This window comes from Solanum pennellii, chromosome 12 (genome assembly GCF_001406875.1).
Source record: "Solanum pennellii chromosome 12, SPENNV200".
Classification (NCBI taxonomy): Eukaryota; Viridiplantae; Streptophyta; class Magnoliopsida; order Solanales; family Solanaceae; genus Solanum; species Solanum pennellii.
This window is the reverse complement of record NC_028648.1, coordinates 73,969,994-73,983,328: the sequence shown is the minus strand read 5'-3', so window position 1 is coordinate 73,983,328 and position 13,335 is coordinate 73,969,994.

Genomic DNA, 13,335 nt, shown 5'->3' with positions numbered 1-13,335 from the left:
CTCTACTGTTAAAGTAAGGACAATCACACCTTTTAAATTTGTCTTTAAGGCATTGACAATTGTATTCTTTACTTTGAACGAGAACTTCATGCCTCGTCTTTGAGTTTTATCGAGTCTACACTCCTATAAGTCTTGAAACATGGGAAATTTGTAGCCGCTGAAATTTTTTGGGACTCTACAAGACGTGTTTAATTTTAATTGGGACTCTAGAAGTTGTGTTCAATTTCAATTAAAAATCTAGGAGGCTATTCAACCTAAACCCCAGTTTATGCCTTAAAGGGTACTAAATTATCTTAAAAGATATCTAAAATGCCACATAAACTCTTGGTTATTATTTTTAAGGATCTTAAAAATCTTAAGTATTCCACATATTCATGGAATATTCATAAAGAGATAAAATTCAAACTATTTAATTCGAAAAATACGTCACTAATGACTCTCGAATTACGTAGATCAAGTCTAAATCATCTTAGTTTGAGAAATATGCCACTAACAACCCTCAAATTATGTAGATCAAATCTAAATCATCTAAGTTTGAGAAATATGCCACTAGCGACTCTCAAATCATGTCGATCAAGTCCAAATCATCATGAGTCGAGAAATGTGCACAAATGATCCTCGAACCATGGATAAATCTTAGGAGAGTAGAATCTAGGGATCAACAGAATTGTACCCTCTATCTTGATCAATAAAGTTATGTTTCTACTTTATTATTGTGATCGCAATTTATTACTTTCACATTAAAATTTATTGCAAGCATGCTAATCTAACTTTTCATCTTTGAAGCTTCCCACTTTCACTACTGGAAAATAGGCCTATAGCAACACAGAGAAAACCGTTGCTATAGATAGACAAACCATTGTCATAGATCTAGCACAACGGGTTTTCATGTGTTACATTAGCTCACGTGGTCATAGAGGTATTGCAACGGTTGTAACTTTGTGTTGCCATATACACTCCAATAGCAACAATTGTTCCATCCTTCTGATGCGACAAAAATAGTTGGTATATGCAATGATTTATAACTGTTTCCATAGCATATCTATTGCAACGATTATTTTCTTTGTAACATTAGTTATTTTTTTATGCTAAATCAATGATTTCAAGTTGTATTGCGACATTTGTTTAACCTATTGCAACAATTTCATGTTCTGTTGCAGTTGCTTATTTTATCTATTCAACATACGATTCTAACAAGATATTGCATGATCTATATGAAATAGAAATCTTTGTTGTAAGACACTATCAATATATTTATAATAACTTATAATACAATCGTTGCACTACCAACTCTATGGCGATGGTTTTTTCTTAATTGTAACGGTTTGAAAAATATGATATACTAATATCGTCATGTATCTTATGTAATGGGTAAATCGTTGCTATACGACCTCTATGGCAATGATATTAGAATCGTTGCCATAAGTATCATTGTTGTAGGCCCAATTTCTAGTAGAGTTTTAATAATATACTAAATTTTGGAAAGTGTGTTGCACGTTTATTCCAAAATACTTCATATAAATTTTGTATTGCAAATGATATATTTTATCCCTTTCAAATCTTTGGTATTTATGAAAAAAAATTAATCATTATTTTGATAGGAACTACATATATCTTCCTATTAAAAACAATATACCTTTAACTATAAAATTGACTAAAAGTGTATTTAGTAAAATAACTACCTATTGCACAAATTCAATATCCAAATGAGGATAGTAAAATACCAAATGATAGAAAAATACTTACACAACAACAAATCATTGTAAATTCTCAATATAACAACAACACAACACAATAGAAAGTTATACAATAACAACAAACAAAAAACAGAAATGTTAAACTAAACAAATAAAAAGAGACAAGAGAAGAGATTATAGAAATTTTCTCATATTTTTTTTCAATTAGGTTAAGTGTGTACATTATCGTGTCAAATATCACTATTTATAGGATAGCATTGAGGAACACAAAAAAGTTGTAATGAATATGATATTAATTCATTTAAAATTATTGATGAGAGATGAGAGTTAAAAACATAATGAATACGATTAGTGTGCGTTAATACATTACATAATGAAGAGTTAGCGATAAATTTATGTATACTAATGTGATGATTACTATTTACTATTTAATATTTAATTTAACATTCAAATGTAATGTAGAAATAAAATTATAATCTAAGGATAAAATATGGGAAAGAATTCAAATATATTAATTGTCTAATGGAAAATCATTTTGACTAATTATTAAATTAACTGTGATTATGAAAATTATCACTATTACAACTTGGAATGATGTAAAGATTGTTAGTTTTTTCTTTCTAATAATAACTTACAATTTAATAACGAGTATTGAATTGTAAGTCTAGCCAGAAATAGGAATGTTAATTATCATAATACGAACAACCAAAATTCATTGAATCTCAAAATGAATATTAAATGAAAAAAATATTTTAAATGATTTAAAAAAAAACTAATATTGTAAATCATTTTGGTGGTTAAGTTGATGATCATCACTCCTCGGTTAATTCCCTTCTTTTTGAGTAGTAATGTTGTTGATAATGTGGTCAAATGGGTGACCAAAAATCCTATGTTAATTTCATCCTTTGTTGGTAGTAATGTTGTTGATAATGTGGTCAAATGGATGAGCATAACTCCTAGCTTTATTTTCTCCATAATGAGTAGTAATTCTCAAGGTGTAATGTAATGTTTATGACACCCTTTGGTATTCCTCAATGTAATCCTATAAATAGTGGTGTTAGAGAATAATGTTGATACACTTGAAAGAAAGAAAATTAGCTTATATTGTTCGTCTATTATCTTATATTCTTCTTCTCTTCATCTTCTATTGTTTCTTTATTCTTAAGTTTTATCACACGTTATCAACACGAAGTGTCAAGGTTGAACAAAATTTCTTGTGAGGTATCCATTTATAATCTAATGTTAAAATTATTAAATTGTGCTTATACTTTTTCTACTTTACATTTTATTTATGAATGAAAAAAAAGGTTAACCATTTATCTATTTTGCGAAGAGACGACGAAGGTCATTGTTTTGTGAAAAAAATGAATGGATTACAAATTCTAGTGTTTTTTTGTTCGAGATGGAAAAAGTGAATTATCTATATTATTGATTAATTTTTAATGAAAACACTTAATCTAAAAATTTTACTCAAAGTTATTTTTGTTACTTGTGAGACATAATATTCATTTAGATTGTATGCTAATTTTTCTTTAATGAAGATAAAAGTTTTGCTATTCACTTATTAACTCATTGTCTATTTTACTCTAATTTAATTATTTTCTATGATAGTTTTATCATGTCGAATTTAACAAAGTTTGAGTTCGTGAAATTGACATTTCTGAAAATAATTACTTGTCATGGGTACTCGACGCTGAAATTCACCTTGACTCTAAAGGTCTTGGTGCCACTATTACAAATGGTAATACAACGTCGAGTCAGGAAAAAGTAAAGGCAATGATTTTCCTCTGTCATCATCTGGATGAAGCATTGAATGTTGAATACCTTACGGTGAAAGATTCACTTGAATTGTGGACTGGTTTGAAGAAAAGGTATGACCACCTTAAGGAAACGATATTGTCAAGGGCTCGTTATGAATGAATTCACTTACGGTTACATGATTTTAAGACTGTATGTGAATATAATTCTGTTGTATACAAAATTACTTCCCAATTTAAATTATGAGGGGAGGACATAAAAGATGAGGACATGTTGGAAAAAACTTTCACAAGTTTTCATGCCCCAGATTTGATATTACAGCAACAATACCGTGAAAGAGAATTTTAAAAGTATTCTGAGACTTACTACAATACAATAGGGGAGCAATATTAAATATTGAAAATGCATTGTATTGTAGTAAGTCTCAAAGAAACTTATTAAGTTTCAAGGTAATTCGCCAAAATGGCTATCATGTTGAGACTGTCAATGAAGGAACTGTTGAATACATTTATATTACTACAGTTAAACTGGGACAAAATATGTGCATGAAAAATTATCGCATTTTTTTTCGGATTGTACCATACACGTATTAGTATGGTTGAATCACATATCATAGTAAACAAAAGGGTTTACTAATCCTAATGATTTATCATTTGGCATGAACGATTGGGCCATCCCGATTATAATATGATGCGCAAAATTTTTGAGAATTCACATGGGCATACTTTGAAGAATCAGAAAATTCTTCAATCAAAGAAATTATCTTGTGCTGCTTGTTCTCAAGGAAAGTTGGTTATTAAACCATCAGCAGCTAAGGTTGGGACTGGATCTTCCTCATTTTTGAAACATACATAGGGTGATATATGTGGGCCAATTCACCCTCCATGTGGTCCATTTAGATATTATATGGTCTTGGTAGATTCATCAACAAGATGGTCACATGTGTGCTTATTATCAACTAGTAATATATCTTTTGCGAGGTTGTTAGCTCAAATAATAAGATTAAGAGCACAATTTTCATATTATTCAATAAAGTCAATTCGTCTTGATAATGCTGGTGAGTTTACATCGCAGGCCTTTAGTGATTATTGTTTGTCCACGGGGATAGCAATTGAACATCCAATTGTTCATGTTTATACTCAAAATGGCCTAGTGAAATCTTTGATCAAGCGTCTCCAATTGATAACTAGATCATTGTTAATGAGGACAAAGTTGCCTGTTTCAATGTAGGGGCATGCTATTTTGCATGCAGCAACATTGGTGCGCATAAGACCAACTAATTATCATGAATTCTCTCCACTACAGTTGGTTTTTGGTCATGAGCCAAATATTTCCCATCTTAAAATTTTTAGGTGCACGGTATACGTTCCAATTGAACCATCACTACGCACAAAGATGGATCCCCAAAGAAGGTTGAGAGTGTATGTTGGGTATGAATCTCCATCTATTATTAAATATTTGGAACATATGATAGAAGATATATTTAGGCAAGGTTTGTTGACTATCATTTTGATGAATCAGTATACCCAACATTAGGGGGGGAACATAAATAGTTGGAAAAAGAGATGGATTGGAATTCAATATATGTAATCTCATTTGGATCCTCGAAAAAATCAATGTGAGCAAGAGGTTAAAAAGATGATTTATTTGAAAAATGTTGCAAATCAACTGCCAGATGCATTTACTAACCTTACTAAATCTTATAATCCAGCTGCAATTGCTCAAGTTCGAGTTGATATCCCAATAAGACAATTGTTAACTGGCAGAGAAATGATTGATCAACATGGAAGGAGGCAATTCAAGCAGAATTGACTTCACTTGAAAAACGTAAAGTTTTTAGACCAATAGTCCAAACACCTGAAGGTGTCAATCCAGTGGGGTACAAATGGGTTTTTGTGCAAAAACGAAATAAAAAAGGTGAAGTCGTAAGATATAAAGCACGACTTGTGGCACAAGGTTTTTCGCAAAGGTCTGTCATTGATTATGTGGAGACATATTCCCTTATAGTAGATGCAAATACCTTCAGGTATATTAATAAATCTGGCAGTTCATGAAAATCTTGAAATGCGTCTAATGGATGTTGTCACAGCTTATTTATATGACTCATTGTACCACAATATTTTCATGAAAGTTTCTAAAGTACTCAATGTGCCTGAAACATATAAAAATTTGCAAGAAAGTTGTTCGATAAGACTTCATAAATTTTTATATGGATTAAAACTATCAAGACGGATGTGGTACAATCGTCTTAGCCAATTTTTACTAAAAGAAGGGTACAAAAATGACCCAATTTGTCCTTGTGTTTTTATAAAAAAAGTCTGGATCTAATTTTGTTATAATAGTTGTGTATGTTGATGATTTAAATATTATTGGCACTTCTAATGAGCTTTCAAAAGTTGTTGATGGTTTAACAAAAGAATTTGAAATGAAAGATCTTGGTAAGACAAAAATTTTCTTGATCTACAGATTGAGCATTTGGAAAATGAAATATTTGTCCATCAATCAACATATATAGAAAAGGTTTTAAAGTGATTTTACATGGATAGATCACATCCATTGAGTACCCCGATGGTTGTGAGATCGCTTGACATACATAAAAATTCATTTCAACCTCAATAAAATGATGAAGAACTTCTTCGTAATGAAACTCTATATCTTAGTGCTATTGGGGAACTAATATATCTGGCCAATAATACTCGACCATATATTTGTTTTGCAGTAAGTTTATTGGCAAGATTCAGTTCAGCTCCTACAAAGAGACAATGGAATGGAGTAAAATGTATACTCAGATGTCTTCAAGGAATCATTGATATGAGATTATTTTATTATAATAAATCCAAGTCAGAAATGTTTGGTTATGCAGGCGTTGGATATTTGTCTGATCCACATAAAACTCAATCTCATACAGGCTATTTATCTACATATGGAGGCACAACTATATTTTTGCGTTCAATAAAGAAAACATTAGCTTCTACTTCTTCAAATCATGCAGAAATAATAGTCATCCATGAAACAAGTCGAAAGTGTGTTTGGTTAAGATCAATAACTCAACATCTTCAAGAAATATGTGGTTTTTTTATGATAAAGTATATCCCAACTACATTGTACGAAGACAGTGTTGCATGTATAGCTTAGCTAAAGGGAGGATACATTAAAAGAGATAGAACAAAATACATTTCACCAAAACCTCAACATTTGAAAAGTTGGTATCTAAGATTGGAATGTGTCGTCTCCAAGAAATTAAATGATGTTTGCAATAGGGGGAGTAAACTACGCGCTACACTCTTTTTCCTTGGCCTAGGTTTTATCGCAATAGGTTTTCCTAGCAAGATTTTTAACGAGGCAACAAATAAAGCGTGTAACAAGATATGTGTACTCTTTTGTCCTTCACTAATATTTTTTCCCACGAGGTTTTTTCTTAGTAAGGTTTTAACGAGACATATTATCTATCAACAGTCATCCAAGGGGGAATGTTGTAAATCATTTTGGTGGTTTAATGGATGACCATAACTCCTTAGTTAATTCCCTTCTTTATGAGTATAATGTTATTGATAATGTGGTCAAATGGATGACCATAACTCCTAGGTTAGTTTCATCCTTTAGTGGCAGTAATGTTGTTTATAATATGGTCAAATGGATGAGCATAAATCCGAGTTTTGTTTCCTTCATAATGGGTAGTAATTATCAAGGTTTAATGCAATGATATATGACATCCTTTGGTATTCCTCAATGTTATCCTATAAATAGTGGTGTTGAGAATATGTTGATACACTTGATACGCTCAAACATACTTCTCAAATAAGAAGTAAGCGGTCGTGTCAAGTAAATAACCCAACTAGTGAGGTTGGGATCGTTCCCACGAGGAAAATAGTTTAGACTTAACTTCAATCTATTATTACTATTGTTCAGTCAATTACTTCCTTGGAAAGCAAAAATGATAAAAGGGGGGTTTTCTATTTCTAAATAAATGAAAATAACTAGCGAAATTGAAAGAGACACTTAACAGCTTCAAATGTTGGAGTTTAATCAATTAATGAAAGTAATTAGGGTTTACGTGTTCCCCGCAGGTTCATAACTTGATAAGTCTAACTATAACAATTATTTCCTAGTATCTTGCATGCAAAGTGATAAGTTATGTATTTCTAAATTCTTGGTCCGGCATCTAGAAAATTTCACTCCGCACCTTGGTCCGGTTACGTGTGTTGCTATCCTAACCATTATTTTTACCTCATATTAAGCATTGTATTCGATATTTGACTAACTTATTACCTCGTACCAATCAATACTAGCCTATTAGATAGTATACACTAAATCTATGTTGATAATTCTTTTCATATTATCTACCTCCTTGGTCCGGCAAGTAGCATTAAGGTGAGTTCTAACGTTGGCCATCCGTTAAAAAGACTTCTAAGCGAAAGAATTATCAATACATGCAAGACACTATTCTAGAATTGTTATTTTAGTTAGGTTTTACCTCATTATTTGCCTATGGTTCCCACAACCCTAGTTATGGAGTTTAGTTACCCATAGTCATAATCACAATATTCAAATATATGGTATAAGAATTCATGTACTTACTTCAATGAGAAGAGTAAAAATCCCAAAGTTCGCTTGATTAATCAACAAAAATAACCAACAATCAATTACAAAAATCTCAAAATAATCAAGAATCTCACAAAAGGTCTAAAAAATAATCAAGAGTCTAACAATAATCAAGGGCCTAACCAAATAATCCACAGTCTAACCTCAAAAACGAGGTTTTTCGAACTATTTATAAAAAATAAAAACCTAATTAAATAAGGACTCTATTTGCTGGAAATCTGTCAAAACGCCGCTGGATCGACGGACATCGTGACGGATCGTCGTGGTCACGACGGACCGTCATGAACTCCGTCGTTCTATACTTGATGCAATTTCTTCTGCTGCTCTCTTCATTACCCTCGACGGCAGGTATGATGAATCGTCACAGGAACAACGGTCCGTCGAGGGTCTCCGTTTCAAAACACTTGAACTCTTGGAATATGGGTACTGGGACTACTTCTCTGAACTTCATGACGAACCTGGAGGACGGACCGTCATGGATACGACGGTCCGTAACGCTTTCTGTAACCCCACACTTGGTCAGACTTTCCCATCTTCCTTTAGCAGTTGCACTACGCTTCCACCTACGGACCGTCACGGGCACGACGAACCGTCACAAGCTCCGTAGGTGGTACTATTCTGTATTTCTCGCTCAAAAACCTCTGCATTCATCTTTGGACAGATTTCCTGCAAATAAGGAGAAACTTATATAAAAATTAGTACAAAAAGGATTTTGAACACACTAAACTTAAGGAAAAAGTATTAATAATACCGTGAAACCACGGTATATCAACACCCTCAACTTAAATTCGTTGTTTGTCCTCAAGCGACGCACTATGACTCAATACAAAATCTTTGTACAATAGTATCCATGTTTTATCCTTTGGAATCATTTGGCCATTAATCCCGATTAATCTCATCATATTTATGCATGCTATCACTATTAGGCTTGAATTATGTGGAATCAGACCATGACACAGACTCACCATGCACTAACATTTATCCTCTTCAATTTGTCACCGAGGTGCTAATATTTCCGGTACTGCAACTAGTGTCCTCACTTCAAAACCAAATCCTCATTTTTCACACAATGATTTCAGCTTGAGTATAAGGATTACTTTTAAACACTCACTCTCAAAACAAATTCACACTCATTCATACCTATTGCCATAAGCTTGCCCTTATTTTCACTGCTTTAAGTTCGCTATACAACCCTTAGGATCACGATAGGACTTTCTTAGCTTGTAACATAGGCTCAGGGTCAGGTAGGGTATATTTAGGTATACTTTAGTGACTTTTTTCCCTCCTTGACATATCGGCTAAACATACCATTTTCTATCATTTTATTTTGTCCAGTTTCCCATATTCTTTCACATTGCTATTTTCCCTTTTTTTTCTTCATTTGTGTAAGTGACTCTCTTCTTTTTTTGGTTGTATTTCTTGTAAAAAAAAATTCTTTTCTTTCAACTAATTCTTGAGTCACTTTACTTTTGTTCTTTCTCTCTCTTTGTTCTTTCAACCCCACTTTCCAGAGCATTCCTCATAATAGCCACCCTCAACTCATGGCTTTGCCATGAGTCGAAGTACACAATACACAAAGTTGGGTCAGGGCCATAAAAAGGTTGTTTACTGCATTAGCCACCCTCAACTTATGATTTTGGCATAAGCTGAGGTGCATATGTCCAAGGAGGGACCAGGGCAAACACATTATTTCCAGAAAAGATCAGTTGGGGTGAAAAAGAAAGGTCTAATTTAAGCTCAAATCATTTGGATCAAAAAAGGATAAATTTCATTTGGTTTTCTTTTATTTACGCTAAAATGGGCTATATTGAATAAGGGCCTATGATCCTTTCCTAATTGTCTATTACAACTTACTTTTAGGAGGACTAACCAGGCAAGTTCTAGCTCAGTAGAAATAGTGGACTATTCAAATCTTTCTCACACTCACTTGACATCTCATCACTCTACCAGATTATTAGACACCTAGTTCGAATTTTAGACTTAGGGTTATGCAGTGGTGTACCTATATGTCATGCTTAGAGCGACACATTTATCAATTACTATGCCTAGTCATGCATCATTTTCCATTTTATCATGATATCATTTTAGACATCATGCTCCAGAATTAAACTATGTACACAAGATATAGATATGCCGGTTCAACAGAAAAAGTAATCAGTCTCTTGGGGAAAAAGAACACAGGCAAGAAACCCCAAAAGAGGATAGTGAATTGGGCTACTCAGACTTCACCCTAGCACTCACTTTCCATTTACCCCACCCCAAACAAAAATACATGCAATTGTCCCCAATGCATAAAAAATTGAAATACTAAAGTGGTAGGTGAAGCAAACCTGGGGCACAAAGCGCCGACGATCAGCAAGCTGGTGGGTCCGGTTCCCCGGAACCCACTACCTCTGTAATATGGACACCCTCAGTGGTGTCCTCAGCATCAACAACACTACCAGCAGTGCCTCCCGCTATCTCCACAGTTTTGGAGCTAGACGCCCCAGCAGCTAACTCTCCTGCTCTCATCTGACGCGCCTCCTCTTCAGCAAGCGAGGCTCTCCTCGCAGCCTCCATCTCACGGCGCTCCTTCTTCCGTGCTCGAGCTTCATCCTACTCTCGACCCCTACGCCTCTTGGCATGCTCTCGAGGGGGAGGTGGTGGAATCTCTTAAGTGGCGAATAGGGCCGCCATCACTGTGTCTTCAGCAGGCTCTGTAGAAGGGGACATAGACTCAGGCACCCTAGCCTCTAAGATCATATCAATATCTGTGCGAAGACTGTCGACGGCAGCCTGAAGGGTCGACACATCCACCGGAGGGGCTGGACGGGCTAGCACCCATAACTCAAAAGCGTCCAAGCGCTGATGAACCTCAGCGATCTTCCGCTCTGTGTGCTGGACCATTCTCCGCTCCAAGCGCTCTTCTGCCTCGGCAATAAACCTCTGCATCCAAGGCTGGATATGATGCAGAAGTGTAGCCATTTGCGCCTCTAATTTCTGGACCCTAGCAAGCGGGACCAGAGCGGGTAAAGGGGCTGAGCGAGAGGAGCTCGGGGCAGTGCTACTACCCGGGATAGACTCGACTGGGGTAGTGTCAGTGGATGCCGTCTGCATAGTCGTGCAGGCTTGTGCTACCGTATCAGCTAGATTGTCAACAAGTGGAGGCAACTCTGGACGGGGCCCTCTGCGTGGAGCCAACTCATTGGCCTCATCCCTTATGAGGCCGATATCAACAGTGCCCAGAGGGGTCTTGAGCTGATCAACGTGCCATATAGGCACACCTGCGGACCAGCATAGAGAAAATATCATGCACGGGAAAGGGTAAGTAGTTGTGACCTTAAAAGCCCTCTCGTGCATGACCGCCTGTATAAGCCACGCAAAATCCACCTCAAACCCGGCTATCATCGCCGCCATCAGTACTGCTCGATCCCATGTGACGATATTATCAGCGGCTGTGGGGGAAAGACAGTGGCGGACAATCAACCACAAAAACTTCGCCGTGAAAGTCAGGTTGGCCTTCTTGATGGCCCCCTTCGGCTCGGTCACCCAGTCTGCACCCTCTCCATCAACGGACAAGTGCAGGGCCATCCACCTCTTGGTTGTCTCTCTCAGCGATGGCTCACGCAGGAATTGGCCATCTTTAACAATCTGCCATCGGTTGTCAAACTCGACAGTGAGAGGGGTCAGATTAGCATCAACATCCTCGCCGTATAGATATCGGCGGATGGCAGGCAGGGAGATATAAACCTAACGTCACGTACTCGGACCTGCTCTAGTGGGGCCTGTTTGGCGGGGGCACCCCGCCTATCAATATGTGATCGGAGAGTCGCTATGTAGGATGCATAGAACTCTCGGACCAGCTCTTCACTATAACGTCCCAACAGACGTGCTGTCCACTCCTGTCGATGTCTGTTGAAGAGATTGTGGATCTCAGGCATCGTCGGGAGACTTTCCGTAAGGACCCGCCGCTCCAATGTAAGTGTCCGAGTCATAACTCCTTTGTTATTCAGGAACTTTGCATCGGAATAGACTTGAAACTGCCCGTCGACACACCACCGGTTGGGCTGGTCAGTAACCGAGGTGCGAGCACGAGCTGGTGAACCGGGTGTGGATTTCGAACTGTCATCCTCATCAGACGAGGCCGACGCTGCAGCGGTGGCGGGTGCGGGAACCTCAGCAGATCCGGAGGCTTCCTCTGACCACGAAACTCCTAAGGAGCCAGACGCTCCTTCTTCATTAGTGGCTAACCCAGAAGGTGTGCCGGTCAGTGTGCGGTCCTCATCAGACTGGTAGACAGTGACTACGCCGGACGCCACCTTTTTGGGTGTGACTCTGGCAGCACGTGCAACACGGGATGGGGTGGAAGTGCCTAGGGGAACGTACTCGGGGTCACGCTCATCATCAGAGCCAATGACCAGGCGGGCAGACGGGGCGACAGACTTCGATCGCGCGCGTGCATAGACTCGATCTTGTTTTGGTGCCATAGTAGATAGTACCTGTAAAGGATCAATATTAGTACTAGAAGGAGCAAACAAGACAAGCAAAACCACACAAAATAAGAAAAAATTAAAATAAATTGACATTGCTATAGTAACAGTGAAACACAACGGACCAGGTGACGGCTCGTTGTGAGTACGACGGACCGTCATGGGGTCCGTCGTGTCTTACTTAGACTATGTTTATATGGAGAACCCTGAAGGAGAGTCTCTGACAAGTATGACGGTATGTGCAGGACGGACCGTCACAGGTACGACGGTCCGTCAGAGGACACTTGAAAAAAAAATATGGAGACCCTTAAAAGAGGGGTTTTTGACCATCATAACGGTCATGAAGGACGGACCGTCGTGGGTATGACGGTCCGTCGTACTTGTCCATTTGAGGACACTTAGAAAAATAGAGAGAGACCCTTAGGAACAGGGTCTCTGACAACCAGAACGGTTGTGCAGGACGGACCGTCGTAGGGATGACGGTCCGTCACATGTGTTCGTTGGAGGACACTTAGAAAAAGTGAGAGACCCTTAGGAATAGGGTCTCTGACAACCAGAACGGTTGTGTATCCGTCGCATGTGGCCGTTGGTGAACACTTGGAGAAAATTGGACAGTGGGGTGTTAGGGCGGTTGGAACGGACCCAATGACGGTCCGTCATCGGGGTCTCGTTCTGTAACTCAGTGACAGAACTGGAGATGCCCCATTCATCCCCTATGACCCAAATCGAATTGGTAGTGTTTTGACCTACATTTGTCTAACCCAAATACCTAGTAAACTAGCAATGCTAAAGCACCTATTTCTAGGGTT